Here is a 20,920-nt window from a genome sequence, read left to right on the forward strand (position 1 = left end):
CTTACAACGGGCGCTCTAATGATTATTATCACTGGTTTTAAAGTTTTGTCGTAGCATGTTGGCGCTTCTCCTTATGTACCCATACTCTCCACTCGAGAACTAAAGATAGAGTTTCTCTATTAATGGAAAAAAAATTAATGGAATTTTTTATTGTCATTTGCCATCCAGCTTCCAGCATACCATAATATATCTTAATAGGCGCTTACAACGGGCGCGCTAATGATTATTGTCACTGGATTTAAACTTTTGTCGTAGCTTGTTGGGGCTGCTCCTTATGTACCCATACTCTCCACTCGAGAACTAAAGACAGAGTCTCTCTATTAATTGAAAAAAAATTAATGGAATTTTTTTTTGTCATTTGCTATCCAGCTTCCAGGGTAGCATAATATATGTTAATAGGCACCTACAACGGGTGCGCTAATGATTATTATCACTTATTTTAAACTTTTGCCGTAGCTTGTTGAGGCTTCTCCTTATGTACCTATACTCTCCACTCGAGAACTAAAGACAGAGTCTCTCTATTAACGGAAAAAAAAATTAATGGAATTTTTTTTTATCATTTGCTATCCAGCTTCCAGCGTAGCATAATATATCTTAATAGCCGCTTACAACGTGCGCGCTAATGATTATTATCACTGGTTTTAAACTTTTGTCATAGCTTGTTGGGGCTTCTCCTTATGTACCTATACTCTCCACTCGAGGTCTAAAGACAGAGTCTCTCTACTAATGGAAAAAAAATTAATGGATTTTTTTTTATCATTTGCTATCCAGCTTCCAGGGTAGCATAATATATGTTAATAGGCACCTACAACGGGTGCGCTAATGATTATTATCACTTATTTTAAACTTTTGCCGTAGCTTGTTGAGGCTTCTCCTTATGTAACTATACTCTCTACTCGAGAACTAAAGACAGAGTCTCTCTATTAATGGAAAAAAAAATTAATGGAATTTTTTTCTATCATTTGCTATCCAGCTTCCAGCGTAGCATAATATATCTTAATAGGCGCTTACAACGGCCGCGCTAATGATCATTATCACTGGTTTTGAACGTTTGTCGTACCTTGTTGGGGCTTCTCCTTATGTACCTATGCTCTCCACTCGAGAACTAAACACAGAGTCTCTCTATCAATGGAAAAAAAAAATTAATCGAATTTTTTTTTTTATCATTTGCTATCCAGATTCCAGCCTAGCATAATATATCTTAATAGGCGCTTACAACGGGCGCGCTAATGATCATTATCACTGGTTTTAAACGTTTGTCGTAGCTTGTTGAGGCTTCTCCTTATGTACCTATACTCTCCATGCGAGAACTAAAGAGAGAGTCTCTCTATTAATGGAAAAAAAAATTAATGGAATTTTTTTTTATCATTTGCTATCCAGTATCCAGCGTAGCATAATATATCTTAATAGGCGCTTACAACGGGCGCGCTAATGATTATTATCACTGGTTTTAAACGTTTGTCGTAGCTTGTTGGGGCTTCTCCATATGTACCTATACTCTCCACTCGAGAACTAAAGACAGAGTCTCTCTATTAATGGAAAAAGAAACTAATGGAATTTTTTTTTATCATTTGCTAACCAACTTCCAGCGTAGCATAATATATCTTAATAGGCGCTTACAACGGGCGCGCTAATGATCAATATCACTGGTTTTAAACGTTTGTCGTAGCTTGTTGGGGCTTCTCCTTATGTACCTATACCCTCCACTCGAGAACTAAAGGCGGAGTCTCTCTATTAATGGAAAAAAAAGTAATGGAATTGTTTTTTGTCGTTTGCTATCTAGCCTCCAGCGTAGCATAATGTATCTTAATAGGCGCTTACAACGGACGCGCTAATGATCATTATCACTGGTTTTAAACGTTTGTCGTAGCTTGTTGGGGCTTCTCCTTATGTACCTATACACTCCACTCGAGAACTAAACACAGAGTCTCTCTATTAATGGAAAAAAAAAAATTAATCGAATTTTTTTTTATCATTTGCTATCCAGCTTCCAGCGTAGCATAATATATCTTAATAGGCGCTTACAACAGGCGCGCTAATGATCATTATCACTGGTTTTAAACGGTTGTCGTAGCTTGTTGGGGCTTCTCCTTATGTACCTATACTCTCCACTCGAGGACTAAAGACAGAGTCTCTCTATTAATGGAAAAAAAAACTAATGGAATTTTTTTTTATCATTTGCTATCCAGCTTCTAGCGTAGCATAATATATCTTAATAGGCGCTTACAACGGGCGCGCTAATGATTATTATCACTGGTTTTAAACTTTTGTCGTAGCTTGTTGGTGCTTCTCCTTATGTACCCATACTCTCCACTCGAGAACTAAAGACAGAGTCTCTCTATTAATGGAAAAAAAATTAATGGATTTTTTTTTTGTCATTTGCTATCCAGCTTCCAGCGTAGCATAATATATCTTAATAGGCGTTTACAACGGGTGCGCTAATGATTATTATCACTGGTTTTAAACTTTTGTCGTAGCTTGTTGGGGCTTCTCCTTATGTACCTATACTCTCCACTCGAGAACTAAACACAGAGTCTCTCTATTAATGGAAAAAAAAATTAATGGAATTTTTTTTTAATACTTGCTATCCAGCTTTCAGCGTAGAATAATATATCTTAATAGGCGCTTACAACGGGCGCGCTAATGATTATTGTCACTGGATTTAAACTTTTGTCGTATCTTGTTGGGGCTTCTCCTTATGTACCTATACTCTCCACTCAAGAACTAAAGACAGAGTCTCTCCATTAATGGAATAAAAATTAATGGATTTTTTTTATCATTTGCTATCCAGCTTCCAGCGTAGCATAATATATCTTAATAGGCGCTTACAACGGGCGCGCTAATGATTATTGTCACTGGATTTAAACTTTTGTCGTAGCTTTTTGGGGCTTCTCCTTATGTACCCATACTCTCCACTCGAGAACTAAAGACAGAGTCTCTCTATTAATGGAAAAAAAATTAATGGAATTTTTTTTTGTCATTTGCTATCCAGCTTCCACCGTAGCATAATATATCTTAATAGGCTCTTACAACGGGTGCGCTAATGATTATTATCACTGGTTTTAAACTTTTGTTGTAGCTTGTTGGGGCTTCTGCTTATGTACCTATATTCTCCACTCAAGAACTAAACACCGAGTCTCTCTATTAATGGAAAAAGAAATTAATGGAATTTTTTTTTATCACTTGCTATCCAGCTTTCAGCGTAGCATAATATATCTTAATAGGTGCTTACAACCGGCGCACTAATGATTATTGTCACTGGATTTAAACTTTTGTCGTAGCTTGTTGGGGCTTCTCCTTATGTACCTATACTCTCCACTCGAGAACTAAAGACAGAGTCTCTCCATTAATTCAATAAAAATTATTGGAATTTTTTTTTTATCATTTGCTATCCATCTTGCAGCGTAGCATAATACGAGGGCGGTTCAGAAAGTAACCTCCGATTGGTCACAGTGCGGGTTGTGGGGGGAGTAGCGACGCCATCTGTGCGTTCACGCGCTCAACAGGTCAGTCGGCATCAAGCCGTGGTCGAGTGAACGTCGTACCTGCGCTAGTTTAGTTTTTGTGACAGTTTGAAATGTGTGCTGCAATGGAAAACCCCGCCAAATGTGAAGTGCGTGCTGTCATAAGGTTTTTTACAGCCAAAGGATATTCTGCAGCAGCTATTCATCGTGAGCTTTGTGCCGTGTATGGACCCAGAGTTATGAGTGAAGGAGTTGTCCGTGAATGGGTACGTTTATTTAAAAGTGGACGAGAAAACGTTCATGATGAAGAGAGGAGTGGTAGACCATCATTGGTGACTGACGAACTCGTTCAGACAGTTGATGCAAAAATTCGTGAAAATCAACGTTTCTCAATGTCGGAGTTGTCTACTGGTTTTCCACAGATTTCTAAGACTCTCTTGTACGAGATACTGACAGCAAGATTGTGTTACCGTAAGTTTTGTGCACGATGGGTGCCCAAAATTCTTACCGACCACCACAAAATTAAAGGAATGTCCTCTGCATTAGACTTTCTGTCACGTTATGAGGACGAAGGAGAACCATTGTTAAGCAGAATCGCGACTGGTGACGAAACCTGGATTAAGTACGTGAACCCTGAGACAAAAGAACAATCAAAGATGTGGGCACATTCAAATTCGCCTACCAAACCAAGAAAAGCCTCGCAAGATTTTTCTGCCAGAAAACTGATGGCAACGGTGTTTTGGGATGCCAAAGGGGTGTTGTTGGTTGAATTCATGGAACGTGGTACGACCATTAATCAAGACGCGTACTGTGAAACAATAAAAAAGTTACGACGGGCTATACAGAACAAACGCCGTGGAATGCTGACTTCCGGTATCGTTTTTTTGCACGATAATGCCCGTCCTCACTCTGCTCGCAGAACAACGGCCCTTCTTGAGTCCTTCAAGTGGGACGTTATCAACCATCCACCTTACAGCCAAGACCTGGCGCCAAGTGATTATCACCTCTTCATGCAATGGAAGAAATGGCTCGGGTCACAGCGGTTTGATGACGACGAAGAGCTCAAAGATGCGGTCACAGGCTGGCTCCAGGCACAAGCGGGTGATTTTTATGCAGAAGGAATTTCAAAGCTTGTGAAGAGATACGATAAGTGCCTCAATCGCTATGGAGACTATGTAGAAAAATAGTGCAAAGATGTGGTTGTAACTTGTATATATTAAAATATTTTTATTTAACTTGGTGTATTTTTTTAAATCAATCGGAGGTTACTTTCTGAACGGCCCTCGTATATCTTAATAGGCGCTTACAACGGGCGTGCTAATGATTATTATCACTGGTTTTAAATTTTTGTTGTAGCTTGTTGGGTCTTCTCCTTATGTACCTATACTCTCCACTCGAGAACTAAAGACAGAGTCTCTCTATTAACAGAAAAAAAAATTAATGGAATTTTTTTTTATCATTTGCTATCCAGCTTCTAGCGTAGCATAATATATCTTAATAGGCGCTTACAACGCGCGCGCTAATGATTATTATCACTGGTTTTAATCTTATGTCATAGCTTGTTGGGGCTTCTCCTTATGTACCTATACTCTCCACTCGAGAACTAAAGACAGAGTCTCTCTATTAATGGAAAAGAAATTAATGGATTTTTTTTTATCATTTGCTATCCAGCTTCCAGCGTAGCATAATATATTTTAATAGGCGCCTACAACGGGTGCGCTAATGATTATTATCACTTATTTTAAACGTTTGCCGTAGCTTGTTGAGGCTTCTCCTTATGTAACTATACTCTCTACTCGAGAACTAAAGACAGAGTCTCTATATTAATGGAAAAAAAAATTAATGGAATTTTTTTCTATCATTTGCTATCCAGCTTCCAGCGTAGCATAATATATCTTATTAGGCGCTTACAACGGCCGCGCTAATGATTATTATCACTGGTTTGAAACTTTTGTCATAGCTTGTTGGGGCTTCTCCTTATGTACCTATACTCTCCAATCGAGAACTAAAGACAGAGTCTCTCTATTAATGGAAAAAAAAATTAATGGTATTTTTTTTTATCATTTGCTACCCAGCTTCCAGCGTAGCATAATATATCTTAATAGGCACTTTCAACGGGCGCGCTAATGATTATTATCACTGGTTTTAAACTTTTGTCGTAGCTTGTTGGGGCTTCTCCTTATGTACCTATACTCTCCACTCGAGAACTAAAGACAGAGTCTCTCTATTAATGGAAAAAAAAATGGAATTGTTTTTTCTCATTTGCCATCCAGCTTCCAGCGTAGCGTAATATATCTTAATAGGCGCTTACAACGGGCGCGCTAATGATTATTATCGCTGGTTTTAAACTTTTGTCGTAGCTTGTTGGGGCTTCTCCTTATGTACCTATACTCTCCACTCGAGAACTAAACCCAGTCTCTCTCTATTAATGGAAAAAAAATTAATCGAATTTCTTTTTATCATTTGCTATCCAGCTTCCAGCGTAGCATAATACGTCTTAATAGGCGCTTTCAACGGGCGCGCTTATGATTATTATCACTGGTTTTAAACTTTTGTCGTAGCTTGTTGGGGCTTCTCCTTATGTACCTATACTCTCCACTCGAGAACTAAAGACAGAGTCTCTCTATTAATGGAAAAAAAAGTAGCGGAATTGTTTTCTCTCAATTGCTATCCAGCCTCCAGCGTAGCATAATATATTTTAATAGGCGCTTACAACGGGCGCGCTAATGATCATTATCACTGGTTTTAAACGTTTGTCGTAGCTTGTTGGGGCTTCTCCTTATGTACACATACTCTCCACTCGAGACCTAAAGACAGAGTCTCTCTATTAATGGAAAAAAAAATTAGTGGAATTTTTTTTCATCATTTGCTATCCAGCTTCCAGCGTAGCATAATATGTCTTAATAGGCGCGTACAACATGCGCGCTAATGATCATTATCACTGGTTTTAAACGTTTGTCGTAGCTTGTTGGGGCATCTCCTTATGTACCTATACTCTCCTCTCGAGAACTAAAGACAGAGTCTCTCTATTAATGGAAAAAAAAACAATTGGAATTTTTTTTTATCATTTGCTACCCAGCTTCCAGCGTAGCATAATATATCTTAATAGGCGCTTACAACGGGCACGCTAATGAGCATTATCACTGGTTTTAAACGTTTGTCGTAGCTTGTTGGGGCTTCTCCTTATGTACCTATACTCTCCACTCGAGAACTAAAGACAGAGTCTCTCTATTAATGGAAAAAAAAAAAATTAATGGAATTTTTTTTTATCATTTGCTATCCAGCTTCCAGCGTAGCATAATATATCTTAATAGGCGCTTACAACGGGCGTGCTAATGATCATTGTCACTGGTTTTAAATGTTTGTCGTAGCTTGTTGGGGCTTCTCCTTATGTACCTATACTCTCCACTCGAGTACTAAAGAGAGAGTCTCTCTATTAATGGAAAAAAAATTAATGGAATTTTTTTTTATCATTTGCTATCCAGCTTCCAGCGTAGCATAATATATCTTAATAGGCGCTTACAACGGGCGCGCTAATGATCATTATCACTGGTTTTAAACGTTTGTCGTAGCTTGTTGGGGCTTCTCCTTATGTACCTATACTCTCCACTCGAGAACTAAAGACAGAGCCTCTCTATTAATGGAAAAAAAAATTAATGGAATTTTTTTTTTATCATTTGCTATCCAGCTTCCAGCGTAGCATAATACATCTTAATAGGCGCTTACAACGGGCGCGCTAATGATCATTATCACTGGTTTTAAACGTTTGTCGTAGCTTGTTGGGGCTTCTCGATATGTACCTATACTCTCCACTCGAGAACTAAAGACAGAGTCTCTCTATTAATGGAAAAAAAAACTAATGGAATTTTGTTTTATCATTTGCTATCCAGCTTCCAGCGTAGCATAATATATCTTAATAGGCGCTTACAACGGGCGCGCTAATGATCATTATCACTGGTTTTAAACTTTTGTCGTAGCTTGTTGGGGCTTCTCCTTATGTACCTATACTCTCCACTCGAGAACTAAAGACAGAGTCTCTCTATTAATGGAAAAAAAAGTAATGGAATTGTTTTCTCTCATTTGCTATCCAGTTTCCAGCGTAGCATAATATATCTTAATAGGCGCTTACAACGGACGCGCTAATGATCATTATCACTGGTTTTAAACGTTTGTCGTAGCTTGTTGGGGCTTCTCCTTATGTACCTATACTCTCCACTCGAGAACTAAACACAGAGTTTCTCTATTAATGGAAAAAAAAAATTAATCGAATTTTTTTTTATCATTTGCTATCCAGCTTCCAGCGTAGCATAATATATCTTAATAGGCGCTTACAACGGGCGCGCTAATGATCATTATCACTGGTTTTAAACGTTTGTCGTAGCTTGTTGGCGCTTCTCCTTATGTACCTATACTCTCCACTCGAGAACTAAAGACAGAGTCTCTCAATGAATGGAAAAAAAAACTAATGGAATTTTTTTTATCATTTGCTATCCAGCTTCCAGCGTAGCATAATATATCTTAATAGGCGCTTACAACGGGCGCGCTAATGATCATCATCACTGGCTTTAAACTTTTGTTGTAGCTTGTTGGGGCTTCTCCTTCAGTACCTATACTCTCCACTCGAGATCTAAAGACAGAGTCTCTCTATTAATGGAAAAAAAAGTAATGGAATTGTTTTTTCTCATTTGCTATCCAGCCTCCAGCGTAGCATTATATATCTTAATAGGCGCTTACAACGGGCGCGCTAATGATCATTATCACTGGTTTTAAACGTTTGTCGTAGCTTGTTGGGGCTTCTCATTATGTACCTATACTCTCCACTCCAGAACTAAACACAGAGTCTCTCTATTAATGGAAAAAAAAAGTAATCGAATTTTTTTTATCATTTCCTATCTAGCTTCCAGCGTAGCATAATATATCTTAATAGGCGCTTACAATGGGCGCGCTAATGATTATTATCACTGGTCTTAAACGTTTGTCGTAGCTTGTTGGGGCTTCTCCTTATGTACCTATACTCTCCACTCGAGAACTAAACACAGAGTCTCTCTATTAATGGAAAAAAAAATTAATCGAATTTTTTTTTATCATTTGCTATCCAGCTTCGAGCGTAGCATAATATGTCTTAATAGGCGCTTACAACGGACGCGCTAATGATCATTATCACTGGTTTTAAACGTTTGTCGTAGCTTGTTGGGGCTTCACCTTATGTACCCATACTTTCCACTCGGGAACTAAAGACAGAGTCTCTCTATTAATGGAAAAAAAAATTAGTGGAATTTTTTTTTATCATTTGCTATCCAGCATCCAGCGTAGCATAATATATCTTAATAGGCGCTTACAACGGGCGCGCTAATGATTATTATCACTGGTTTTAAACTTTTGTCGTAGCTTGTTGGGGCTTCTCCTTATGTACCTATACTCTCCACTCGAGAACTAAAGACAGAGTCTCTCTATTAATGGAAAAAAAAGTAATGGAATTGTTTTTTGTCATTTGCTATCCAGCTTCCAGCATAGCATAATATATCTTAATAGGCGCTTACAACGGGCGCGCTAATGATTATTATCACTGGTTTTAAACTTTTGTCGTAGCTTGTTGGGGCTTCTCCTTATGTACCTATACTCTCCACTCGAGAACTAAACACAGAGTCTCTCTATTAATGGAAAAAAAATTAATCGAATTTCTTTTTATCATTTGCTATCCAGCTTCCAGCGTAGCGTAATATGTCTTAATAGGCGCTTTCAACGGGCGCGCTTATGATTATTATCACTGGTTTTAAACTTTTGTCGTAGCTTGTTGGGGCTTCTCCTTATGTACCTATACTCTCCACTCGAGAACTAAAGACAGAGTCTCTCTATTAATGGAAAAAAAGTAATGGAATTGTTTTCTCTCAATTGCTATCCAGCCTCCAGCGTAGCATAATATATTTTAATAGGCGCTTACAACGGGCGCGCTAATGATCATTATCACTGGTTTTAAACGTTTGTCGTAGCTTGTTGGGGCTTCTCCTTATGTACCTATACTCTCCTCTCGAGAACTAAAGACAGAGTCTCTCTATTAATGGAAAAAAAAACTAATAGAATTTTTTTTTATCATTTGCTATCCAGCTTCCAGCGTAGCATAATATGTCTTAATAGGCGCTTACAACAGGCACGCTATTGATTATTATCACTGGTTTTAAACTTTTGTCGTAGCTTGTTGGGGCTTCTCCTTATGTACCTATACTCTCCACTCGAGAACTAAAGACAGAGTCTCTCTATTAATGGAAAAAAAAGTAATGGAATTGTTTTTTCTCATTTGCTATCCAGCCTCCAGCGTAGTATAATATATCTTAATAGGCGCTTACAACGGGCGCGCTAATGATCATTATCACTGGTTTTAAACGTTTGTCGTAGCTTGTTGGGGCTTCTCCTTATGTACCTATACTCTCCTCTCGAGAACTAAAGACAGAGTCTCCCTTTTAATGGAAAAAAAATTAGTGAAATTTTTTTTTATCATTTGCTATCCAGCTTCCAGCGTAGCATAATATATCTTAATAGGCGCTTACAAGGGGCGCGCTAATGATTAAAATCACTAGTTTTAAACTTTTGTCGTAGCTTGTTGGGGCTTCTGCTTATGTACCCATACTCTCCACTCGGGAACTAAAGACAGAGTCTCTCTATTAATGGAAAAAAAAATTAGTGGAATTTTTTTTTATCATTTGCTATCCAGCATCCAGCGTAGCATAATATATCTTAATAGGCGCTTACAACGGGCGCGCTAATGATTATTATCACTGGTTTTAAACTTTTGTCGTAGCTTGTTGGGGCTTCTCCTTATGTACCTATACTCTCCACTCGAGAAATAAAGACAGAGTCTCTCTATTAATGGAAAAAAAAGTAATGGAATTGTTTTTTCTCATTTGCTATCCAGCTTCCAGCATAGCATAATATATCTTAATAGGCGCTTACAACGGGCGCGCTAATGATTATTATCACTGGTTTTAAACTTTTGTCGTAGCTTGTTGGGGCTTCTCCTTATGTACCTATACTCTCCACTCGAAAACTAAACACAGAGTCTCTCTATTAATGGAAAAAAAATTAATCGAATTTCTTTTTATCATTTGCTATCCAGCTTCCAGCGTAGCGTAATATGTCTTAATAGGCGCTTTCAACGGGCGCGCTTATGATTATTATCACTGGTTTTAAACTTTTGTCGTAGCTTGTTGGGGCTTCTCCTTATGTACCTATACTCTCCACTCGAGAACTAAAGACAGAGTCTCTCTATTAATGGAAAAAAAAGTAATGGAATTGTTTTCTCTCAATTGCTATCCAGCCTCCAGCGTAGCATAATATATTTTAATAGGCGCTTACAACGGGCGCGCTAATGATCATTATCACTGGTTTTAAACGTTTGTCGTAGCTTATTGGGGCTTCTCCTTATGTACCTATACTCTCCTCTCGAGAACTAAAGACAGAGTCTCTCTATTAATGGAAAAAAAAACTAATGGAATTTTTTTTTATCATTTGCTATCCAGCTTCCAGCGTAGCATAATATGTCTTAATAGGCGCTTACAACGGGCGCGCTAATGATTATTATCACTGGTTTTAAACTTTTGTCGTAGCTTGTTGGGGCTTCTCCTTATGTACCTATACTCTCCACTCGAGAACTAAAGACAGAGTCTCTCTATTAATGGAAAAAAAAGTAATGGAATTGTTTTTTCTCATTTGCTATCCACCCTCCAGCGTAGTATAATATATCTTAATAGGCGCTTACAACGGGCGCGCTAATGATCATTATCACTGGTTTTAAACGTTTGTCGTAGCTTGTTGGGGCTTCTCCTTATGTACCTATACTCTCCTCTCGAGAACTAAAGACAGAGTCTCCCTTTTAATGGAAAAAAAATTAGTGGAATTTTTTTTTATCATTTGCTGTCCAGCTTCCAGCGTAGCATAATATATCTTAATAGGCGCTTACAACAGGCGCGCTAATGATTATTATCACTTGTTTTAAACTTTTGTCGTAGCTTGTTGGGGCTTCTCCTTATGTACACATACTCTCCACTCGAGACCTAAAGACAGAGTCTCTCTATTAATGGAAAAAAAAATTAGTGGAATTTTTTTTTATCATTTGCTTTCCAGCTTCCAGCGTAGCATAATATGTCTTAATAGGCGCTTACAACGGGCGCGCTAATGATTATTATCACTTGTTTTAAACTTTTGTCGTAGCTTGTTGGGGCTTCTCCTTATGTACACATACTCTCCACACGAGAACTAAAGACAGAGTCTCTCTATTAATGGAAAAAAAAAATTAGTGGAATTTTTTTTCATCATTTGCTATCCAGCTTCCAGCGTAGCATAATATGTCTTAATAGGCGCGTACAACGGGCGCGCTAATGATAATTATCACTGGTTTTAAACGTTTGTCGTAGCTTGTTGGGGCTTCTCCTTATGTACCTATACTCTTCTCTCGAGAACTAAAGACAGAGTCTCTCTATTAATGGAAAAAAAAACAATTGGAATTTTTTTTTATCATTTGCTACCCAGCTTCCAGCGTAGCATAATATATCTTAATAGGCGCTTACAACGGGCACGCTAATGATCATTATCACTGGTTTTAAACGTTTGTCGTAGCTTGTTGGGGCTTCTCCTTATGTACCTATACTCTCCACTCGAGAACTAAAGACAGAGTCTCTCTATTAATGGAAAAAAAAATTAATGGATTTTTTTTTTATCATTTGCTATCCAGCTTCCAGCGTAGCATAATATATCTTAATAGGCGCTTACAACGGGCGTGCTAATGATCATTGTCACTGGTTTTAAATGTTTGTCGTAGCTTGTTGGGGCTTCTCCTTATGTACCTATACTCTCCACTCGAGTACTAAAGAGAGAGTCTCTCTATTAATGGAAAAAAAAATTAATGTAATTTTTTTTTATCATTTGCTTTCCAGCTTCCAGCGTAGCATAATATATCTTAATAGGCGCTTACAACGGGCGCGCTAATGATCATTATCACTGGTTTTAAACGTTTGTCGTAGCTTGTTGGGGCTTCTCCTTATGTACCTATACTCTCCACTCGAGAACTAAACACAGAGTCTCTCTATTAATGGAAAAAAAAAAAATCGAATTTTTTTTATCATTTGCTATCCAGCTTCCAGCGTAGCATAATATATCTTAATAGGCGCTTACAACGGGCGCGCTAATGATCATTATCACTGGTTTTAAACGTTTGTCGTAGCTTGTTGGGGCTTCTCCTTATGTACCTATACTCTCCACTCGAGAACTAAAGACAGAGCCTCTCTATTAATGGAAAAAAAAATTAATGGAATTTTTTTTTATCATTTGCTATCCAGCTTCCAGCGTAGCATAATACATCTTAATAGGCGCTTACAACGGGCGCGCTAATGATCATTAGCACTGGTTTTAAACGTTTATCGTAGCTTGTTGGGGCTTCTCGATATGTACCTATACTCTCCACTCGAGAACTAAAGACAGAGTCTCTCTATTAATGGAAAAAAAAACTAATGGAATTTTGTTTTATCATTTGCTATCCAGCTTCCAGCGTAGCATAATATATCTTAATAGGCGCTTACAACGGGCGCGCTAATGATCATTATCACTGGTTTTAAACTTTTGTCGTAGCTTGTTGGGGCTTCTCCTTATGTACCTATACTCTCCACTCGAGAACTAAAGACAGAGTCTCTCTATTAATGGAAAAAAAAGTAATGGAATTGTTTTTTCTCATTTGCTATCCAGCCTCCAGCGTAGCATAATATATCTTAATAGGCGCTTACAATGGACGCGCTAATGATCATTATCACTGGTTTTAAACGTTTGTCGTAGCTTGTTGGGGCTTCTCCTTATGTACCTATACTCTCCGCTCGAGAACTAAACACAGAGTTCCTCTATTAATGGAAAAAAAAAATTAAACGAATTTTTTTTTATCATTTGCTATCCAGCTTCCAGCGTAGCATAATATATCTTATTAGGCGCTTACAACGGGCGCGCTAATGATCATTATCACTGGTTTTAAACGTTTGTCGTAGCTTGTTGGCGCTTCTCCTTATGTACCTATACTCTCCACTCGAGAACTAAAGACAGAGTCTCTCTATGAATGGAAAAAAAAACTAATGGAATTTTTTTTTATCATTTGCTATCCAGCTTCCAGCGTAGCATAATATATCTTAATAGGCGCTTACAACGGGCGCGCTAATGATCACCACCACTGGTTTTAAACTTTTGTTGTAGCTTGTTGGGGCTTCTCCTTCAGTACCTATACTCTCCACTCGAGAACTAAAGACAGAGTCTCTCTATTAATGGAAAAAAAAGTAATGGAATTGTTTTTTCTCATTTGCTATCCAGCCTCCAGCGTAGCATAATATATCTTAATAGGCGCTTACAACGGGCGCGCTAATGATCATTATCACTGGTTTTAAACGTTTGTCGTAGCTTGTTGGGGCTTCTCCTTATGTACCTATACTCTCCACTCGAGAACTAAACACAGAGTCTCTCTATTAATGGAAAAAAAAAGTAATCGAATTTTTTTTATCATTTGCTATCTAGCTTCCAGCGTAGCATAATATATCTTAATAGGCGCTTACAATGGGCGCGCTAATGATTATTATCACTGGTTTTAAACGTTTGTCGTAGCTTGTTGGGGCTTCTCCTTATGTACCTATACTCTCCACTCGAGAACTAAACACAGAGTCTCTCTATTAATGGAAAAAAAATTAATCGAATTTTTTTTTATCATTTGCTATCCAGCTTCGAGCGTAGCATAATATGTCTTAATAGGCGCTTACAACGGGCGCTCTAATGATCATTATCACTGGTTTTAAACTTTTGTCATAGCTTGTTGGGGCTTCTCATTATGTACCTATACTCTCCACTCGAGAACTAAAGACAGAGTCTCACTATTAATAGAAAAAAAATTAATGGGATTTTTTTTTATCATTTGCTATCTAGCTTCGAGCGTAGCATAATATATCTTAATAGGCGCTTACAAGGGGCGCGCTAATGATTAAACTTTTGTCGTAGCTTGTTGGGGCTTCTCCTTATGTACCCATACTCTCCACTCGGGAACTAAAGACAGAGTCTCTCTATTAATGGAAAAAAAAATTAGTGGAATTTTTTTTTATCTTTTGCTATCCAGCATCCAGCATAGCATAATATATCTTAATAGGCGCTTACAACGGGCGCGCTAATGATTATTATCACTGGTTTTAAACTTTTGTCGTAGCTTGTTGGGGCTTCTCCTTATGTACCTATACTCTCCACACGAGAACTGAAGACAGAGTCTCTCTATTAATGGAAAAAAAAGTAATGGAATTGTTTTTTCTCATTTGCTATCCAGCTTCCAGCATAGCTTAATATATCTTAATAGGCGCTTACAACGGGCGCGCTAATGATTATTATCACTGGTTTTAAACTTTTGTCGTAGCTTGTTGGGGCTTCTCCTTATGTACCTATACTCTCCACTCGAGAACTAAACACAGAGTCTCTCTATTAATGGAAAAAAAATTAATCGAATTTCTTTTTATCATTTGCTATCCAGCTTCCAGCGTAGCATAATATGTCTTAATAGGCGCTTTCAACGGGCGCGCTTGTGATTATTATCACTGGTTTTAAACTTTTGTCGTAGCTTGTTGGGGCTTCTCCTTATGTACCTATACTCTCCACTCGAGAACTAAAGACAGAGTCTCTCTATTAATGGAAAAAAAAGTAATGGAATTGTTTTCTCTCATTTGCTATCCAGCCTCCAGCGTAGCATAATATATTTTAATAGGCGCTTACAACGGGCGCGCTAATGATCATTATCACTGGTTTTAAACGTTTGTCGTAGCTTGTTGGGGCTTCTCCTTATGTACCTATACTCTCCTCTCGAGAACTAAAGACAGAGTCTCTCTATTAATGGAAATAAAACTAATGGAATTTTTTTTTATCATTTGCTATCCAGCTTCCAGCGTAGCATAATATGTCTTAATAGGCGCTTACAATGGGCGCGCTATTGATTATTATCACTGGTTTTAAACTTTTGTCGTAGCTTGTTGGGGCTTCTCCGTATGTACCTATACTCTCCATTCGAGAACTAAAGACAGAGTCTCTCTATTAATGGAAAAAAAGTAATGGAATTGTTTTTTCTCATTTGCTATCCAGCCTCCAGCGTAGCATAATATATCTTAATAGGCGCTTAACGGGCGCGCTAATGATCATTATCACTGGTTTCAAACGTTTGTCGTAGCTTGTTGGGGCTTCTCCTTATGTTCCTATACTCTCCTCTCGAGAGCTAAAGACAGAGCCTCCCTTTTAATGGAAAAAAAAATTAGTGGAATTTTTTTTTATCATTTGCTATCCAGCTTCCAGCGTAGCATTATACATCTTAATAGGCGCTTACAACGGGCGCGCTAATGATTATTATCACTTGTTTTAAACTTTTGTCGTAGCTTGTTGGGGCTTCTCCTTATGTACACATACTCTCCACTCGAGAACTAAAGACAGAGTCTCTCTAATAATGGAAAAAAAAAATTAGTGGAATTTTTTTTTATCATTTGCTATCCAGCTTCCAGCGTAGCATAATATGTCTTAATAGGCGCTTACAACGGGCGCGCTAACGATTATTATCACTGGTTTTAAACGTTTGTCGTAGCTTGTTGGGGCTTCTCCTTACGTACCTATACTCTCCACTCGAGAACTAAAGACAGAGTCTCTCTATTAATGGAAAAAAACTAATGGAATTTTTTTTTATCATTGCTATCCAGCTTCCAGCGTAGCATAATATATTTTAATAGGCGCTTACAACGGGCGCGCTAATGATTATTATCACTGGTTTTAAACTATTGTCGTAGCTTGTTGGGGCTTCTCCTTATGTACCTATACTCTCCACTCGAGAACTAAACACAGAGTCTCTCTATTAATGGAAAAAAAATTAATCGAATTTCTTTTTATCATTTGCTATTTAGCTTCCAGCGTAGCATAATATGTCTTAATAGGCGCTTTCAACGGGCGCGCTTATGATTATTATCACTGGTTTTAAACTTTTGTCGTAGCTTGTTGGGGCTTCTCCTTATGTACCTATACTCTCCACTCGAGAACTAAAGACAGAGTCTCTCTATTAATGGAAAAGAAAGTAATGGACTTGTTTTCTCTCATTTGCTATCCAGCCTCCAGCGTAGCATAATATATTTTAATAGGCGCTTACAACGGGCGCGCTAATGATCATTATCACTGGTTTTAAATGTTTGTCGTAGCTTGTTGGGGTTTCTCCTTATGTACCTATACTCTCCTCTCGAGAACTAAAGACAGAGTCTCTCTAATAATGGAAAAAAAAACTAATGGAATTTTTTTTATCTTTTGCTATCCAGCTTCCAGCGTAGCATAATATGTCTTAATAGGCGCTTACAAAGGGCGCGCTATTGATTATTATCACTGGTTTTAAACTTTTGTCGTAGCTTGTTGGGGCTTCTCCTTATGTACCTATACTCTCCACTCGAGAACTAAAGACAGAGTCTCTCTATTAATGGAAAAAAAAGTAATGGAATATTTTTTTCTCATTTGCTATCCAGCCTCCAGCGTAGTATAATATATCTTAATAGGCGCTTACAACTGGCGCGCTAATGATCATTATCACTGGTTTTAAACGTTTGTCGTAGCTTGTTGGGGCTTCTCCTTATGTACCTATACTCTCCTCTCGAGAACTAAAGACAGAGCCTCCCTTTTAATGGAAAAAAAATTAGTGGAATTTTTTTTTATCATTTGTTATCCAGCTTCCAGCGTAGCATAATATATCTTAATAGGCGCTTACAACGGGCGAGCTAATAATAATTATCACTTGTTTTAAACTTTTGTCATAGCTTGTTGGGGCTTCTCCTCATGTACACATACTCTCCACTCGAGAACTAAAGACAGAGTCTCTCTATTAATGGAAAAAAAAAATAGTGGAACTTTTTTTTTATCATTTGCTATCCAGCTTCCAGCGTAGCATAATATGTCTTAATAGGCGCTTACAACGGGCGCGCTAATGATTATTATCACTGGTTTTAAAATTTTGTCGTAGCTTGTTGGGGCTTCTCCGTATGTACCTATACTCTCCACTCGAGAACTAAAGACGGAGTCTCTCTATTAATGGAAAAAAAAGTAATGGAATTGTTTTTTCTCATTTGCTATCCAGCCTCCAGCGTAGCATAATATATCTTAATAGGCGCTTACAACGGGCGCGCTAATGATCATTATCACTGGTTTTAAACGTTTGTCGTAGCTTGTTGGGGCTTCTCCTTATGTACCTATACTCTCCTCTCGAGAACTAAAGACAGAGTCTCCCTTTTAATGGAAAAAAAAAATTAGTGGAATTTTTTTTTATCATTTGCTATGCAGCTTCCAGCGTAGCATAATATATCTTAATAGGCGCTTACAACAGGCGCGCTAATGATTATTATCACTTGTTTTAAACTTTTGTCGTAGCTTGTTGGGGCTTCTCCTTATGTACACATACTCTCCACTCGAGAACTAAAGACAGAGTCTCTCTATTAATGGAAAAAAACTAATGGAATTTTTTTTTATCATTTGCTATCCAGCTTCCAGCGTAGCATAATATATTTTAATAGGCGCTTACAACGGGCGCGCTAATGATTATTATCACTGGTTTTAAACTTTTGTCGTAGCTTGTTGGGGCCTCTCCTTATGTACCTATACTCTCCACTCGAGAACTAAACACAGAGTCTCTCTATTAATGGAAAAAAATTAATCGAATTTCTTTTTATCATTTGCTATCCAGCTTCCAGCGTAGCATTATATGTCTTAATAGGCGCTTACAACGGGCGCGCTAATGATTATTATCACTGGTTTTAAACTATTGTCGTAGCTTGTTGGGGCTTCTCCTTATGTACCTATAATCTCCACTCGAGAACTAAAGACAGAGTCTCTCTATTAATGGAAAAAAAATTAATGGAATTGTTTTTTCTCATTTGCTATCCAGCCTCCAGCGTAGCATAATATATCTTAATAGGCGCGTACAACGGGCGCGCTAATGATCATTATCACTGGTTTTAAACGTTTGTCGTAGCTTGTTGGGGCCTCTCCTTATGTACCTATACTCTCCTCTCGAGAACTAAAGACAGAGTCTCTCTATTAATGGAAAAAAAAACTATTGGAATTTTTTTTTATCATTTGCTACCCAGCTGCCAGCGTAGCATAATATATCTTAATAGGCGCTTACAACGGGCACGCTAATGATCATTATCACTGGTTTTAAACGTTTGTCGTAGCTTGTTGGGGCTTCTCCTTATGTACCTATACTCTCGACTCGAGAACTAAAGACAGAGTCTCTCTATTAATGGAAAAAAAAATTAATGGAATTTTTTTTTATTATTTGCTATCCAGCTTCCAGCGTAGCATAATATATCTTAATAGGCGCTTACAACGGGCGCGCTAATGATCATTATCACTGGTTTTAAACGTTTGTCGTAGCTTGTTGGGGCTTCTCCTTATGTACCTATACTCTCCACTCGAGAACTAAACACAGAGTCTCTCTATTAATGGAAAAAAAAATTAATCGAATTTTTTTTTATCATTTGCTATCCAGCTTCGAGCGTAGCATAATATGTCTTAATAGGCGCTTACAACGGGCGCGCTAATGATCATTATCACTGGTTTTAAACTTTTGTCATAGCTTGTTGGGGCTTCTCATTATGTACCTATACTCTCCACCCGAGAACTAAAGACAGAGTCTCACTATTATTAGAAAAAAAAATTAATGGGATTTTTTTTTATCATTTGCTATCTAGCTTCGAGCGTAGCATAATATATCTTAATAGGCGCTTACAACGGGCGCGCTAATGATTATTATCACTGGTTTTAAACTTTTGTCGTAGCTTGTTGGGGCTTCTCCTTATGTACCTATACTCTCCACTCGAGAACTAAAGACGGAGTCTCTCTATTAATGGAAAAAAAAGTAATGGAATTGTTTCTTCTCATTTGCTATCCAGCCTCCAGCATAGCATAATATATCTTAATAGGCGCTTACAACGGGCGCGCTAATGATCATTATCACTGGTTTTAAACGTTTGTCGTAGCTTGTTGGGGCTTCTCCTTATGTACCCATACTCTCCTCTCGAGAACTAAAGACAGAGTCTCCCTTTTAATGGAAAAAAAAATTAGTGGAATTTTTTTTTATCATTTGCTATCCAGCTTCCAGCGTAGCATAATATATCTTAATAGGCGCTTACAACAGGCGCGCTAATGATTATTATCACTTGTTTTAAACTTTTGTCGTAGCTTGTTGGGGCTTCTCCTTATGTACACATACTCTCCACTCGAGAACTAAAGACAGAGTCTCTCTATTAATGGAAAAAAACTAATGGAATTTTTTTTTATCATTTGCTATCCAGCTTCCAGCGTAGCATAATATATTTTAATAGGCGCTTACAACGGGCGCGCTAATGATTATTATCACTGGTTTTAAACTTTTGTCGTAGCTTGTTGGGGCCTCTCCTTATGTACCTATACTCTCCACTCGAGAACTAAACACAGAGTCTCTCTATTAATGGAAAAAAATTAATCGAATTTCTTTTTATCATTTGCTATCCAGCTTCCAGCGTAGCATTATATGTCTTAATAGGCGCTTACAACGGGCGCGCTAATGATTATTATCACTGGTTTTAAACTATTGTCGTAGCTTGTTGGGGCTTCTCCTTATGTACCTATAATCTCCACTCGAGAACTAAAGACAGAGTCTCTCTATTAATGGAAAAAAAATTAATGGAATTGTTTTTTCTCATTTGCTATCCAGCCTCCAGCGTAGCATAATATATCTTAATAGGCGCGTACAACGGGCGCGCTAATGATCATTATCACTGGTTTTAAACGTTTGTCGTAGCTTGCTGGGGCTTCTCCTTATGTACCTATACTCTCCTCTCGAGAACTAAAGACAGAGTCTCTCTATTAATGGAAAAAAAAACTATTGGAATTTTTTTTTATCATTTGCTACCCAGCTGCCAGCGTAGCATAATATATCTTAATAGGCGCTTACAACGGGCACGCTAATGATCATTATCACTGGTTTTAAACGTTTGTCGTTGCTTGTTGGGGCTTCTCCTTATGTACCTATACTGTCGACTCGAGAACTAAAGACAGAGTCTCTCTATTAATGGAAAAAAAAATTAATGGAATTTTTTTTTATTATTTGCTATCCAGCTTCCAGCGTAGCATAATATATCTTAATAGGCGCTTACAACGGGCGCGCTAATGATCATTATCACTGGTTTTAAACGTTTGTCGTAGCTTGTTGGGGCTTCTCCTTATGTACCTATACTCTCCACTCGAGAACTAAACACAGAGTCTCTCTATTAATGGAAAAAAAAATTAATCGAATTTTTTTTTATCATTTGCTATCCAGCTTCGAGCGTAGCATAATATGTCTTAATAGGCGCTTACAACGGGCGCGCTAATGATCATTATCACTGGTTTTAAACTTTTGTCATAGCTTG

The sequence above is a fragment of the Schistocerca serialis genome, chromosome 2 (assembly GCF_023864345.2).
Source record: "Schistocerca serialis cubense isolate TAMUIC-IGC-003099 chromosome 2, iqSchSeri2.2, whole genome shotgun sequence".
In the NCBI taxonomy this organism is placed as follows: Eukaryota; Metazoa; Arthropoda; class Insecta; order Orthoptera; family Acrididae; genus Schistocerca; species Schistocerca serialis.